This window comes from Haliaeetus albicilla, chromosome 10 (genome assembly GCF_947461875.1).
Source record: "Haliaeetus albicilla chromosome 10, bHalAlb1.1, whole genome shotgun sequence".
In the NCBI taxonomy this organism is placed as follows: Eukaryota; Metazoa; Chordata; class Aves; order Accipitriformes; family Accipitridae; genus Haliaeetus; species Haliaeetus albicilla.
In genome coordinates this window covers 31,722,985-31,737,154 of record NC_091492.1, presented here as the reverse complement: position 1 = coordinate 31,737,154, position 14,170 = coordinate 31,722,985, and positions in this window count along the sequence as shown.

Sequence of the window (14,170 nt, the reverse complement as noted above, 5' to 3'; positions counted from 1 at the left end):
CAAGTTGCATAGCTGAAAAGCCTGTTAAAGAAAACAAATAGCACCTGTGCCAAGCCCTGCCATACTCCAGCGGTAAAAGATATTAATAGTTTCCAGCTCTGTATTTTACGTGTTGGCTTGCCAAAGCTCACCTGCTCTGTGTGAAATGGGAGGCTGCTCAGTGCTGGTCACTGAACAAAAGGCTGGTCTGTAAAAGACAAATCCGGGGGAATTTTTTAAATTCCAAAAATAGACAAGGGGAAAAAAATGTGCCAGCAAGATGGATCTCATTTCATTTCCCAAATCCCTCTGGTCTCCAGAGTTCATTCTTTGCTCTTAATGTTTCATGCTATGGCTTATTTTAGTCTCCTTAGTGGAAAGTTTAAAACATTTACTTAAAGGCAAAACTTCAGCTGGCATAAACTGTCACAGCTCCCTTGGCTTCAGTTGCCTTCAGCAGAGGAGCTGCCCTTTAGCATTTGAATTGCTTATTAGAAAGTGGAAAACTGCGTTGCTTGAAATCATCTGCAAAGACTAAGGAGAAAGGAATATAAAGGAAGGGGCCACAGTGTGGATTTCAGCTGAGAAACAGTCTTTCCACATGGACAGGTGCAAATATGGAGCACTCCTGGCACAAACTACTTTTCAAGTCTTTCCTCAGATACCCCTCCAAAGCTGCTGGGCCAGTGCCCCCCCCCGCCCGCCCTCAGGGCCCCCCCCCCCCCCGCCCTCAGGGCTGCTGGTGCCATATCTTGCTGAGCAGAAGGAATGGAGGCTGCAAGCATCTCTTGCAGGACAGTACAGGCTGCTGAGCACCAGCAGTCTGGTGCCCTGGAGCCATGTTAAATGGCCATGCCCAAATGGTGCTTCTTTGTGCCAGGGAGGTGTGTCCAGAAGCACCAAGGGGGTTCTATTAAATGTTTTCCAAACTTGATTAATTGGCAGGACGTCTGACTTGGAAAACAGGAACCCACTTGCTACAGCCTTTGGGCCAGCCTGGAAAGTTGCTGTTCTAGCCAAATGGCCAGGAGAGAGGCTCCCTCTTACACCTGGCAAGTGCCAATGCCCTGTCCAGGAGCCATTCCACCTCCAAACTCATCCACGCTGGCCTGTTTTGCAGCAACACAGTACTGCCATCACTGTCTAGCTCCCTGCTCATCTCCATGCTCCTGCCTTGCTGCGTTGTTTTCTTTGCCTTCAAAGAAACATCATGTTACAGCATGGCAGAGTGGTTCAGGCATAAAAGCCTGTCTCAAAAGTATCAGCGGTCCCTAACGAGCGAGTCCCTCTTCCTCCTCTTGCTCTTGCCTTCTGCATCAGATTCAGCGTGCTCAGGCCGCAGACCTCCTGCTCAAGCACAGCTCAGCTCCCTGCTCCTGTGTTGTCTCTCCCTGCTCTAGCACAACCCTGGTGATCGTGCAGGGGTAAAACAATACTGTCACAGTTGCCATTCAGCTCAGTGCTTTTACAAGGAACATCTGCAAGCTCTTCTTTTTGTTCAGCACATCCTAAAGGAAAAAAAGACAAAAATCAGCAAAGGTGCAGTATGTTTTTCTTTACTGTCAAGTTTAACAAACAACAGCCATGTGAGCTTCCACCATTTTATGATGTTGGGTTCCTGCACTAGTCCCTCTGTCTTGTGCGTCCTGACTTAAATTGAACCAACCTCACTGATTCTCCGGTAAATCACGTCAGCAGGGCTATTCCAGATCGACACCAGCCTGACTAAGACCAGAGGAGACTGCCAAAGCCCAAAAGATGGGAACAGTTATTTTGCCAGCACCCTGGCTGGATTTGTGTCTCCATAGGAATGCGTACACTTCCCTTTGCTTTTGCAATGGCACCAGTGTGTTGACGAACTGCAGTGCTGCTATTTATCCCTTAATTACTCCCATGACTCACATTAAAGTAACAACTTTCCATAGAAACAAACACAAGCAGAGCTGACACCACTTGAACTGCTTTTATTCTGAAACACATTCTGTACTTTGGGTTTTGAGGGTGGCAACTCTGGAGGCTGCTCCATGTTCCTGGTGCCGACATTTGCCAGAGTTAAGAGGAATGAGACTCACTGGGCACTCACTTGCTCTGGGATGGGGAGGAAGGGTTACAGCCACTGGACTACACCCCACGCGGGGCTGAGGACCACTCAGCACACTGTGATTTCAGGGGAGATGGATAGCTCAGGACAGGGCAGTTGCTGTCTGCGGTGGTTCCTGGGTGTTCTTAGGACATGTTCATCTGCTAATGTTCTTGCCAGGACACTCCCTCCGTTTGATTTACCCATGGGCATCTCAACCTGGGCTGCTGCTCTGTGTTTTTACTTGTCTCAAGAGGCTCAATCAGGGAGAGCAGAGTGAGTGCCATCCCTGGATCTTAGCAGGAGATATTCATCCTGTTCTGTGCATCATAACAATTACAGGTGCCACAGTTGGGTGGGATCATCCTTGGCTGAGTCAGTTGATTAAAATAACTAACGAAATAATTAGCTGGCAGATCTCAACTGCATCCTTTGGGCCAGCCTGGCACCAGTTCTTATGTGGGGTCCTCACGGACTTGAAATCCTCTGAAGCACTTTCACTGTGCTTGACCCTTGTAAAGCAGTATGCATATGGGAGACTGGATGGTCACGAAGGGTCTTTTTCTTTTACAAACCTGTCTGCCTTGCTTTGGCACTAGATTTGTCAAAAATCACACTAGTTTTGTTCGTCTGTGGAGCCAAGAGAAACAGGGAAGAGCCAAAGCTGTTTCTCTGATTTCTCTACTTGAGCCAAAGCTGTTTGTCTGATTTCTCTACTTGCAGTTGCTATTATTTATAGCAATTAGATGTCCCTGGTCATGGTGCCCCAGTGCCTCCCCTTCCTGCAAGGCGAGGGCAGGGATTCCTCATTCCTCAGAGCTGTATGTCCACCCTAAAATCATCCAAATAAGGGAGCGCTTCCCAGGCAGTGCACCCATGCCAAAGTGAATACATTCACATTGGAGGCAATTGCCTAGCCTCCCTGTAGCCTAAGAGGAGGGAAAATGGCCACACGCTATCTCTTCCCAAGGCAGAGAATTGTAATGTCCAACACAGATGTAGATAATTGGAGTGCTCAGAGCCCTCAGCCAGGAAACAGGGCCCCTTTACAAAAACTGCCACAAGGTCATGTAAAACAGACCATTCCTGCTCCAAAATGCTCCTAGCATCATGAAAAAGGCAAGAGCAAGCAGGTGAGCGGAGAGAGGAGGGATGTGGAAGCACAGGGTGATGAGAGCAGTGGCACTGTCACAGCACCCAGGGCCAGGAGGTTGCCAGAGGCACCTGCTTTTCTTTACTCTGGGTTTTGCTTCACACGTGGGGGAAAGCAGGGCATGATGGACCTGAGGGAGCAGAGCCCTGGAAAGCTTGAGTGAGGCTGGCTCCAGACAGGCAGTGTGATGCTTTTGCCACTGCATGTTTTAAGAGATTGTATGATTTGATGTAGAGTCTGTTAGAGTTGGCTGGTAACTTGCTTACACTTTGTCTGTGCAGATAAAGTTGCCTTCATATTATACTTCTGTGCTCCCCACACACACATCCTTTAACTTTGCAAAGTGTGGTTTTAAAAAAAAAATTAAAAAAGCAACTTTGGCTGTGCAACCTTCCCAGGAAATGCCTATAGAAACTGTCTGCACAGGAAACATCTACAAAGGCAAGATGGGGGAAGGAGGCGAAGCCCAACAGACCTGGATTCTTCAAGACCATGTGCAGCTTCTTCCTCTCCAGTTCCTCGGGGCTGTTGGCTGTCTCTTCATTTTGCTTCCCAGGCCCCACACATTACAAATGTCTTTCATGAGGGCTTGTCAGCCTCCCACCATGCCAGAGTCCCATCAAGTCTGTTCTCCTCTGAAGAAGAAACTTGTAAGGGCTCAGTAGCCATGACTGAAGCCAGATTTTCAAACCTCTGGGCTTTTCTGAAAGTCTGGCTCTGAGGAAAGCCTTTTTTTTGGGTTTTTTTCCCTACATATTGGAGTTGAACTAGGACTGAATCAGTAATACAAATATTAGGCTGAATAGGCTGAACATCTCTTCCCTAGAGGACTTCTCTCTTTGTCTGCCGCCTTTATCTCTGCCAAGGTGCTGATAACCAACGTGTGCCTCATGGAACCATCTCCTGCGGGATAGACAGAGCCCCGTTCCATGGGGATTTTCAACCCAGGCAGCAGAAAGGGCTGGGAAGAAGAGAGTCAGAAACAAGCCTTCCCTGGCAGAGAAAGAGATGGAGCAATCAAACAGTTCTTCCAGCAAGGCAGGACTGTATTTAGCAGTGCAAGCCCCTGCTTTGTGCCTAAACACCTGAAGCTTCCAGGCATGAGGCCAGGATTTCGACTTCCCCTTAAACAGGCATGGTTTTGACCCAGTCAGGGAGACAGAGTAAAGTGTATCAGCTCACCAAGTGTAAGGAGAGCTACCTGTGTGAGCAGGGAGTGAGTGGGACTTGCCCCTGTTGTCTTTCCACAGCCCCTTTTGAATCAACTTTGAATGATGGCAGCCGAGAAGCACCCACCAGAGAGGGACCAGGGCAGGAGCAGACAGGATAGGAGAGATGCCAGGTAGGGCCCTGGTGCCCATCACCTCCTTTCTGTCCCATGCAGGACTTGTGTTAATCGTGGGACAGTCCCTGTTCGACTGACCACAGCAGTGTCATGGAGGCTGTTCCCATGGGTGCAGGGATCCGTGCAGGTACAGCAGGATCAGTGCAGTGAAAAAGAACAAACAGAAGCAAAGGAACTACAAATTGTCTCCTCCATGAAAACCTTCCCAATTCCTGTGTCCTGCCACAGGGTTATAGCCTTGGCTTGCCTCACACATTTGCCAGCAGCAGATTCTGCTTTCAATGAGTGACTTTAAAATATTGATCATTTTCTGAAGCGAGAAGGCAGAGAGAGAGTACTCCCTTGTTCCTTCTCCAGGTTTAACAGAGGACATAATTTGAGATGTGAAGCACAAATCAGGGCACCTTCACACCTCCACTTGAACTGGACTATTTAGCTTGAACAGTCAGACTGCAGTCTCTCTTGTACCAGGAGGTGGCTCTGCCCAAGGCCCTTGTCCTCCCAGGAGGCAGAAACATCAACTGAATAACATCTACCTAAGTTTTCTTTTCCCTAGAGATTGGTAGGGGGTGACACCAGCAAGTGGCTTGTGTTTTCACAGGTAGGGGCTCCAATCTTGTTCCAGAAAAAGAGCTTAATTGCCTCTTGCTTCTCCTCAATCAGGGACATCTCTTGAGCCCAGCAGCTTCAAAGACACATCCCCCACACTCTATCATAACAACATTTAGAAAGCAGTTTGAATTTCTTCCAGCTGGCCTCATGTTACAGAGATCCCTATCAGCACCCGGGAGGAAAGAATTAGCAAGAAAAACAAGCGTCTCTTTAAACTTCAGAAAGAAAAAGAAAATGCAAAGAAAAAGGCCATGTAAAAAGCATAGATGTAGCCCAGTGACGTCCAAACAATGTGTTCTTTTCCTAGGGTTGTTTGAGGTAGAAAGGAGTCTAATGATTGTTTTTTCTTGTGTCAGCTGGAGACTTTGAACACTAATGGCAGGATTTTATCAAAACGAGATGCATTTGCACAGGTACTGTCTATACAACTTCCCTCCCAGCCATTGGAAATGAGCAACTAATGTGAGTATTAATGCAGGTAATGCAGGTAGGAGCGTGTGCCTGTGGAAGCAGGGAGTCACCAGAGCAGACAAGCCAATACACATGGAGTTTCAAACGCATCTGCTTGGCTCTTCATGCCAGAATCCTTTCATGCCCCGCCAAGGGACTTCTTGTGACTCTCTTCTCCCAGAAAAGTATCACAGTTGCAGACTTTTCCCTTTTACCAGGAGATCAAGCAGTTGGGCTCGGGGTAAGCAGTGGGAAAGCCTGGAGCAGGCAGCTCCCTTAGTAGCAGAGAGCTTCCCACACCCAAGGCGCTCCCCAAATCTCTGCCAGTCAGTTTTGTTGTGGTTATTGCTGAGCCGCCTCCTCTTGTGTAGCTGTCCTGCACCCCAGCCCAAGCCCTGCAGCCATCCTTGGCATCTTTCCCTTGGTACACAGACTAACTTGCTGACATGTGAACAACTCCTTTTAAAGAACAGATACCCTCCATTTCAAAGAGCAAAGTCCCTCGGGCAGCTGGGGAAAACTGGCAAAGGACACAGACTGAATTTGTTTTTGCTTTGCACTCCCTGTGGTTCTTCACACGAAGAAGCTAGTGGCATGAGATGGGGCTTGGGGACCAGAAGTCGCTGCCTTTGCATGTTAGAAACCATTTCCGTTAGCAAGCCTTACAAGCACCGTCTCTGTTTCTGTATTTGTGATCCCCACAGTGCTATTTTTCTGCCTTTCCCAATACTTTCTCTTCTTCCCTATTCAGTCTGCTGATGGGCCCAGCCTCTTAGCTGGCTCTCTTCAAAGGAGGGCATTATGTTATGCCATCACTTCTCATACTGTTCTTTTCTCTAGCGAATTTCCATTATGATTGGAAGAAAGTCTGGCAGCCATCACCTCTGCTCTTAGATGAACTTTGGTTGGTTATCGAGCTATTACTCATAATTTAATTGTCTTCACTTGCTCTATCTAAGTAAAAAGATGGATAGATACAGAGACAGATATAAGGATGAAGGGGGGGAGCAATTTGTGGTAATTACTGGTCTAAGTTGAGTTGGAAGGGGTGGGAAATTGCATCAAGCTGCCCCAATTTACACCTTCCGAGATACTGACTTGCTCTGACACTGAAACATTTCTCACTACCAGAACTCAATCTATTGTCCACTTGGGTTTAGTGTGCAGTTAAAGGAAAATTCACAAGATGCAATTAAAGCAAAACTTAGAGATTGATGTTTCAGCTTCTAAGAGTCAAAAAAAGTGAACTTGAGCATATGTAACTTCAGAGACAAACCTAATCTTCCCCTCTTGCTGAGAAGATTCACATAGCAACAGTGAATGGGGCTTTCTTCAATTTGCTTTATCCTGTGTTTATTTAAGATAACCCTTTTTTCCCAGAACTTCATTTAGCTACTCCTACTACAAACACAAGGACAGATGGTCACCAGATCAAACTTAATCACCATTCTGTATGCTGGATTTTGAGCTTAGAAATTCATCTGGTTCTAGTAAAGCATAGTCTGAAACCTGCCTGATGTTTAACTCAACCACAGAATTGTATTACATCTCTAAGCCTCCCCATCCTCACAAGAGACTGAAAAGAGAACCATCGGGCATTTTTAAAAGGGGGTTGATTAGGAGTTTAATTATCAGAGATCAAAATCTGCTCTGTTACTGGTGTCTCACTGGAGAGCAGCATTTTTAACATAGGACTGCAGCCCAGTCTTACCCATTTGTTTCTTCTTGAAGTTCACCACGGGGCTAAATCCAGTCCTGGAGTAAGAGAATGCAGTTTTGTTTACATCCCCTTACACCATGCTGAATTCAAGGTCTAGACCTTGGCGGTCCACCCTCAGTCAAGGCAATTTGAACTATTTTCCCATGGCTTCTTCTCATTCTTCTTCTCATGAGGCTTTTCCCTTTTCTGCCTCTCATTGCTGTTAGTTGTTTAGCCTAGCAGGGCTGAACTCCACGTGAGTGCCTGCATCCCAAGGAGCTGATGTTACATAGACAGGACAAGCAGCCAGCTCCCCCAGGGCCACGGAGCACAGAGGAGGACTTTCAGGCTTTATCAGCCTTTTAGGCTTCTACATGCCCATGGGCATACAGGTATCCAGGTGCATCAAAAGCCATAGCAAAGCCTCCTTTGCCTTAAGTGAAGACAAGGTTTCACCCTGTGCCCTTAAATCCTCTGTCCTTCAAGCTGATGTGGTGATCTTTTCGCCCTCTTCAAAAACACTCAGCTATTTCATCCCTCATGCCACAGTCTGTTAGAGATGTGTATACCACTGCATCAAACTTTGCTGCCTTTATTTGCATAACTGTGGCATGGGGCTGACTGGCTAGAAACCAAAAACCACTCCAAATGGCACAGAGGCGACAGCCATCTGTGTCTTTTTCACATTTGGTTTCATTGTTTTAGGATCAAATCCAACCGCTGCAACCTACAGTAACTCTAGACTTTTCAAGGCCAGAGCTTTCCATATAGCACAGTCTGTGGTTTCACTGTGGAGAAGCAAACCTGGAAAAAAATTTGTTGGACTGGATTAGAAGTATTTTAGTTAGTGCAGCAGGAGCTGCCAGTGGTGAAAATAGCACTCCCGGAGTATGAATGAACGGAGTGGTGTTTCATTCTGTGCACATTAGACAATTTAATCCTAACTCGGCATTATGGTTGCACTGGGCAGTTTCTTCTCGAGATGTATTTCCATTGCCACGTAATAAATATAAATGCTCTTTATGAGATACTCATGGATGGAAGGCATCTAGTGGTTGCTAAAGGTTATTCTGATGATGTATATTCAAAGCCCTCCTGTTTGGCATTAATTAGCACAATGTACTATTTTGCAATTTCCCAGCACAGACACATCCGGATTCCTGCTAGGAATTGGAAGTGGCATCACCCGCCACCCACTCCTCCACCCAAACCAGACAGCACTGATACAATCCCTCCCTCACATGAAGCTTGTGTGTCCCCCACAACCCCATGGCAGGGGGCATGCAGGGGCTTGGAGGATGCAGGATTTTTTGGCATTACAAAAGCAAGCCATTTCTAACAGGCCTGAGGCTGGGATCTTCATTAAGGTCTCTCCCATGTGTCCCAAAAACCCAGTGCCATTAGCTGGGGGCAATCAGAAGCTCTTGATTTGCCATGTGGGCTGGTGTATTTGTGATGTCCAGGTTGAGGATTGCTGGTTGTGGGAAGTTGGTGCCCACCAGAGCTCAAACCCCTAAGGGACCAATGGGAGCTTGTGACCCACACACTGATTTGAACTATTCATGTCACAGCCCTGGGAGGAACTGGTGTAAACCATTCCCTTATTTGTTTCCCATTTCTCTGGGCTTGGTTGCTCCAAGCCTGCTACAGCTGCTTCCTAATGCAATACTAAGGAAAATGCATAGGAGGTACTATGGGGGTTGGATTCTGCCCTTGCTACAGGCTAAGTGAGAAGGGGATACTTGCACTTTTCCTGCCTATTTTATCCATTGGGTGTCTGAAAAGCATTTGCTACCAGCCCCAAGCTGCAGAGATAATTAAATGCTGTACCAACCAAGCTGCCGGAAGATGAAAACTTGCATTTTTCAATGATATTGCATGGAACATAACATAGCTAAGCAGATCCTGTAATTAGGAAAGTACCAACTTACGCTCATATCCTCCTCCTGCTTAGGCATCCCACCATGGGTAGGTTGCCCTGCTGTTCGTGGCTTCTGAGTTCCTTGCACTGGGCTGAGAGTCCTTTCTCCACTGACTTTGGTGCGCCACTATTTTGTGTCCTCAATGCAAAAGCTCTTTTTTGCTTCTTTCTTATTAGTGGTTATATCTTGCCTCATGTAAGGACCATTGGCCTCTGAGCTCTAATGCTGGAGCTGTCTCTTCCATGTTAAACTCTTACACAATAGCCACCCTCTTGAGCAGGCTGTATGGTGTGAAGTAGGTCCTTTCCCGTGACTAAAGAATAGTTGGGACAGCATGAAGCACTGATGGGGCACAGTTACAGTCCTGCAGCTGTAACCCATTGCACTCACCGTGGGGGACAGCCACCGTTGGAGCCTACCTCCAGTGTCACCATCCCCACGGAATCGAAGCTCCACTGCAACTCAGCCTTTCCCAGTACCATGGTTTCTGTACGCTCTCCCCAGTGATATAACATGTGCTTATATGCACCAGTTAATTTTCTTTTTTACGCCTCCAGCCTCCCTCCAGATAATTTTTTTTTTTAACACAGAAATACATTTATTGCAAGTCAGATGCCAACAGCTCCCAGTGCCAAGAAGATGCAGTGCTCCTTCTGCTTGCTCTGTTTTCCTGTGAACTTTATCAGTTTTTGCTTGTTTCTCTGTGACCTTTGGAGCCCATTCAAAGTCATCTCCCTTTTGCTTTGATTTAATTTCAGTCCAGTGCATGTTGCCAGCTGATTTGTTGCCTGTTTTTACACATCGCCAGCAAATCACCACCTCTTCATATTGTTTAGACAGTCATCAAATCAAGTCTTGCCAGCTCTTTTTGTTAATGGGCTAGGAGGGATTGTTACATCTAGCTGATGTGACCAGAAAGGGACCAGAAAGCTGCTTAATTCCAGCTAACAAATCTTTAAAGCCTCATGTGGGACTTTTATGGCCGGAGCAGGGTCTGGCCTATGTTATGGACCCAAGGTCTGCCTGTATGTCTGCTGTACCTCATCCTTCTGCTGATGAGCAGGGCACTTCAGCTACCACAAGCACTGGCTCCACTGTACTGGAAATGGATGCCTCAAGTTGTTGCGCCAGAGATTTGGCTTGTGCTGGTTCTGGATGGAGAAAGTTTTTATTGTAGAGCCGGGTGGGACCTCCTGGGTCCTCTCCTACAGCTGGTCCCAGTTACAGGCAGCCTGGGATCAATGGGAGGTGAAGGAGCCTGGTGGCTTGTAGCTCTGGTTATTCCTGCAATGTTAGCAAGAGCTGGGGTGGACATGGGAGCCCCAGGTGAGGTGCAGAGTCCACAGGCCATGTTCAGGCTCAGCTCCAGCACCACGCAGCCCACAAAGTGCTGCTTCCATGCCTGGAAGGCTCCACATTTTTCATGTATTCTTTGGGAGAGCTATACTGAGGCCCATTTGTGGTAAAAGGCAGGAGTACTTTCTCCCTGACTTCTGTATGTTTTTCTGCACACTTGTCTGTGTTGCCTTTACAGCTCCAGGTATCGTGCTTGATGGCTCTTTTAAGACCAAGATTTCCTTTGTAAGCCAGGAGTAAAATCCACATTTCCCTCCAATACAGAGGACAGCCAGAAGGGGAAGGAATACACAGTTGACCAAAACCCAGATTCATCTAGGCACCATGGGCACCTCTCACTGCATCCTTCAGGACCTGAGGTATGTATTTATTTCTTGAAGCATGGACATGGTGTACATAGCTTTAAACTCTCCTGACTTCATTTTCTCTGTATGGGTCCCCAAGACCCTGAAGAAGATGATTTAAAGAGATAAGTGCTTACTGGTCAGATGTAACTGCGCAGTGGGTGTAGTGTTTTCAAAGGTGACCTGCACACTTCTTGGGCTCTCCACAGAGGTTTAACTTCTATTCTTTCTCCTTTTGTTGGTTCCCTTCCCATAAATCACCAGAAGGAAAACATGTGGATGTTCCACATGAGGTGACAAAAGCCAGTAGCAACCCTTAAACAAAAAGTAACCCACGATTAAAAAATGTTAGTGTAAACAAAACCAGCCTTTTCAAGTGCCCTTCTCCCCAGAGGCATGCCCTGCAAACACTAACGAACAGGGCTGGCCTGGAAAAGAAAAGTGGGAGCAGCACATTTACGGGTAGCTGCTCAAGTCAGTGCAAAACCTAGTACAATCAGATCTTGTCCTGCAAACATCCATGCCCTTGCTTAACAGCACAGGCAAGTCCAGCCCCTGAAGGAAGTGGGGTAGTTTATAGGCTTAGCCATTTGCAGGATGAGGACCTTATTTTGCTGTCCTGCATTCAAGCCTTGCAGTATAAAGATTGGCACAGGGCTGTGGGCTGTGTGTGGCAGAGAGGCTCCCTCCCAGAGGGCTAAGCTGCGCTGGGCACCCAAGAGCCCAGGGTACCTCTCGCCCCACCGATCCACTGCGACAAAACTGCTCGCAACCTATGTATTAGCAACAGCGGGGCTGCGTGCTCCAACCCTGGCTTGTTCTGCATGGCTTAGCCCCCCCCCCAGGGCTGCACGGCCAAATACCGGGGGAACTTTAATGTTCCTCCAGGCCATCAGAGCAGCCAAACAGGCTGCGGAGGTCAGGGATTAGTCCTGCCTTGGCTTCGATGTGCTCTCTTGAGCACCATCGGAATCTCAAATGCGCCGTGTCTGCAGTTATGTATCTGATCCAGATTGAAGCTCGTTTGCTTGCACAGCCTTGCAACAGAGAGCTCAGTTCAAGCTTGGTAACTTGATGTTTGCCAAGGTTTTGCATTTTGCACTGAGATCTATGCTGCTACCATCACCCACGATGCCAAGTCAGACCACACGTCCTCCTGCCACCCATGAAGCCTGGTAGTACCGGATCCGGGGGGGTTACAAACCCCAGCGAGGACAGCCGCTTACATGTCCCAGGGACCCCGGCACAGCCAGCCTGCACAGTTTACAGCGTGTTGCAGGCACATCTCAAACTTCTCATGAACGGCTAAGGAAAAAGGCACCACCAGGGCCCTGGGGCTAGAAAGCAGCCTGGGACAGGCCCATCTCTTGCTGTTCCAGTGCCCACGTGTGGCCAAGCCCTGAATCTTTTCCTCTTTTGCTTTGTTGCATCCAAGTGCAGGGCAAACTCTTTGCAAAGAAAGCAAGTGTCCTCTGCTGGCTGCAAGCAAAAAATGCATGTGGTGATACCCTAGCTAGGGACAGCATTGGAGCAGGGATGTGTTCTGTGGAGTTTGTGACCTGATTTTTTTTAAAGATGGACAATAAACCAACCCTGAAATGGAGCTACAGGCTGGCTGCTGGCAGCATGCAGCATGGACAAAGAAGGGGATCGGGGTCTCTGTGCCTTTGGGCTGCAGGTGCAGGGCAGGGTGCAGCCCTTCTCCCTCACAGCCCCATTGCTGCGGGGGAACCCCAAGTGGGTCCCCGGTACAGCCCAGGTAAGGCCTGAGGTGGTGGAGGCTGGAAGGGGGGCAGCTGTGCAAGAGGGGCAGGAGATCGGAGGTGCCCAAGGCACAAAAGCAGAAGAACTCTTCACCAGCACGAAGCACATTTTGGGCAGTGCCTGCGGAAAGGACGTAAGAGCAGGGGCCAGAATCCAGCATGCGTTTGTTCTCTGTGTTTCTGAAATAATCCCTCAGAGATCAATGGGGTTTCACATCTTTCCCCATCTGTTCTTAATCTGTTCGCTTGACAGATGCCAAACCACCATACCCCGTATGGAAAAACACAAAACAAAATACAAAGCCTTATATCTCCTCTGGTTTTATTCAGAAACGTTCACCAGAGCCTGGCTCTGTTCATGCCCCAGACGCGTGTGGAGGCCCAGGGAGGAACCTGCACAAGGGACAGATCTGCTGTCAGCAGGGTTTTCACAGCAAGGCCCAGAGAACGGGTGGGCAGGGCACAGACTGTACCTGAAGGAGCAGCTTTCTGTTTATGCAAACCCCATGGCTCAGGTTGGTCACTATCTGCTGCTGGCATCCCTCGGCTGCTGAGAAGCCTCTACCGACGTCTCAGTCCTGTTGTTCCAGGCGCTGCAGACTTGTCCAGCCAGAGACAGTCCTGGCCAGGCAGGAGGTGGGCAGAGAGAAGGGAACTGCCTTGCTAAACATCACAGAGCAGATAGATAGGGCCAGAAGGAAAACCAGGATCCTGAACCCCCCCCAAAGGCTCCAGTCAATTGGTCAAGCAACCGCTCATCCCAGTGTTATCTCAGAGTTCATACCTGCAAAATCTATTGAGGACATGAGCCACAGCATTCTAATGGTACCCATGAATACTTTATTTAAGGCTGAGACTCAGCGACTACAGCATTGTCATTATCAGTGCCTGGACCAAACCATCTCTGATAATAAATAATACAGGATAACTTCCAACATCTAAAATTATTCTATCCTAAGCTGTTCCCATCCTCATCCTATCGATCAGAAGGTCTGAGTGTTTGCAACAGCTCATACAGCAAATGGACTTTAACTTTCTTCTTTCCAAATACTGAAACTGGCTCTTTTCAGGACACTGCCATGTAATTTACAGCTCTATCACCAACTCCTTAATAGTTGCCAGGTTCTTTGGAGCCCTTTGAAAGTGAAGACAATAAAAAGATATGAGCCGAGACTGACCACAAGTTTCATGTCTGCAGGTTCCTACGTGCCTTTTTTGGTCTTTTCAGCAAGCTAATGGAAACCAATTCTGTATCTTCAAGGCAAGATGATGAGGTTTTAGAGTTCCCCAGACTAGTAACAACTGAGAATTGGTACAGCTCTACAGCAGCCAAATGCCAGTGCACCTCTACATTTCAACTGTGTAAGAGAGGGAAGGGAGAGATTTCCTCTTTGCATATCATTACCTTGATCAATCTGAAACACAACCCTGCCAGTCTGAAAACAGGTTTGAAACAGTGACAGTTAA